Raw genomic sequence first — 2188 nt, forward strand, 5'->3', positions numbered from 1 at the left:
AACGAAAATGAAAATTTGCTTGATAATTCAACTACGCTTGTTGGAGAACAATAAAAACACTACACTCAACAAGCCACCAATAAAACTCAACTGCCTAATCTATAACCAAAGTCTCCTTTTAATTTGTTTTTTAAAAAAAGCGCTTGACAAACTTGCCCCGCATGCCGAAGTTGCCCCGATCTCCCCTATATGGCGAATGCATATAGGGCGCGACTAACCTAGTTCCTATACCATTTCTTCAGGTACACCGGAGAGAGAGCTTACAAAAATTCTAACAAAAATACGCGTAGAGGTAGTTCTCCGAAGTTGTTGAGGCGTATGTGACGTTCGGTTGTAGCGTAAGCCGATGATAGGAGGAATCGTGTATCGACGATATCCGCGGTCTTCGTACGGATTATGTAGGATAGGGCGAGTCTGGAACCTGGGACGAACTCTTCTGTGGCTACTTCTAGGAACAAACACGTGCGAAAGATCCGGTGCTTCGTCCTTTTATTCTGTGTTGCCTCGACAACTGCATTTAAGCGACACCTATACGTGGTCACCTGCTCACCTCTGATCCAATACTTGCAAAATACATCTTCTCCATCAACAGACAGATTTATACAGTGAGCAGTTACAATGAGTATACGATCAATTAATTAAATTAATGCTAAAACAATCATTCTTGGCATATTGTCGAAGTGTTGTTGATTTTACAACAGAACTTTCGATCACACATGGCAGAAATTACAAGAAACAAAACAATGCAATTGAGGTGAAAACTATTATTTCATCCTCTCTATTCTGTTGTCTTATCACCGTCGAATCGACATATTTTTAAATCTTTGGATAATCGTGTGCGTAGAAAACAATTTACAAATCACGCAGCTATAAAAGAAAAAGAAACCGAATTTTTTGTACTAAACATAATAATATCAAACATCCCTTTTATTAGCAAAGTATAATTTAATATAAAGGTAAATATTTAGATGAATAAAACTATTTTAAACAAAAATACGAGCATTTTTATTCACATTTTTAAAAATAATATTATTTATTTATATAACTGAATTTTCCTGTAGATATGTTTCGAAAAAATAGACCTATCTGTTTAAAGTAAAATAAAAAAAAAATAATATAATCAGAGGCATTACCAGAAAATTCTTTTCTAATTGTAATTAAAAACAAAACCTAAATGTAAATAAATGTGAATACGAAAAAATATTTTAAAACTGTGTCAATGGTGTTAAATAAAAAGAAATCGCATAGAAAATAATTAAGTTACTCTTTGTAATTGTGTTAAATCAAAATTATGTAAAAAAATAACATGTATTGCTCATTTCCTTCATGCTGTATTTTAACTTTGTGAGTATATTAAAAACATTCCTAATAGAAGTGTGAAATAATTTAATATTTAAATTTATTCAACAATTAGAATGTAATTGATGAGAATTTATATACCAATTATACAATTTTTGTTTATGATAATTATTTTTATTTGTGAAGTTGTATGGAAAATTCATCGAAATCGACAAATTGTGTTCTGCTGACTTGCCATTAGAAACCAAAATGAAGGTAATATAAATGCGTTCAAATTATTTTTCTTTTGGTGTATAAATTTAATATTTTAAAAAAATTTTCTATTTGCTTTTTAAGATGCTGAACTTTATGAAAAGATACGGTAAAACTCCATTTGGAGTAAGCATCGGCGGATTCTTTTATGTTAAGAAAAACTTCTTCATTCGAGTAAGTTCGTTTAATATATTCTGTGTGACTTTATTAAAGTGATAAAAATATTATTTATAATTGAGTGTGTATAATTACAAATCTATTTTATTGAAAGAATCGTAGTAAATTCGTAACACTCTTTAGGTATATATAATAATTTTGTAAATATTATTTTATAGATGGTGAGTGCCTTATATTCATCGCTGTCTGTATTGACGGAGCTTTTAATTAAGAAGAAACCATCTACTTGTAAAGTCAAGATTAGAGATTTGATTCAATGAAGCTATTGAATTAAATTATCTCACAGGCTGACTTGAATATTTGAATAATAGTAGATTTACTACGAGGAAATAAGGTATTCCTGTGTTAAAAAAAGAAGTCGATTGTAGACTAATCGGAAAAATTGAAATCTCAAATTCTGAAAGAAAATACTCCTTACAAAATTTGAAGAGTCGAAATCTACATTCGTTCGACAATAAAT

At 30.2% G+C, this 2188-nt stretch overlaps 1 long non-coding RNA gene across 1 annotated transcript; it reads left to right on the forward strand.

The window, feature by feature from the left end:
- Positions 1–1491: 1491 nt before the first annotated feature.
- Positions 1492–2188, forward strand: LOC111636642. The gene is made up of 3 exons (XR_002758560.1): positions 1492–1554; positions 1636–1725; positions 1887–2188. It is a non-coding gene; the product is annotated as an uncharacterized LOC111636642 (long non-coding RNA).

This window comes from Centruroides sculpturatus, unplaced genomic scaffold (assembly GCF_000671375.1).
Source record: "Centruroides sculpturatus isolate CEXI.00-Female unplaced genomic scaffold, Cexi_2.0 scaffold685, whole genome shotgun sequence".
In the NCBI taxonomy this organism is placed as follows: Eukaryota; Metazoa; Arthropoda; class Arachnida; order Scorpiones; family Buthidae; genus Centruroides; species Centruroides sculpturatus.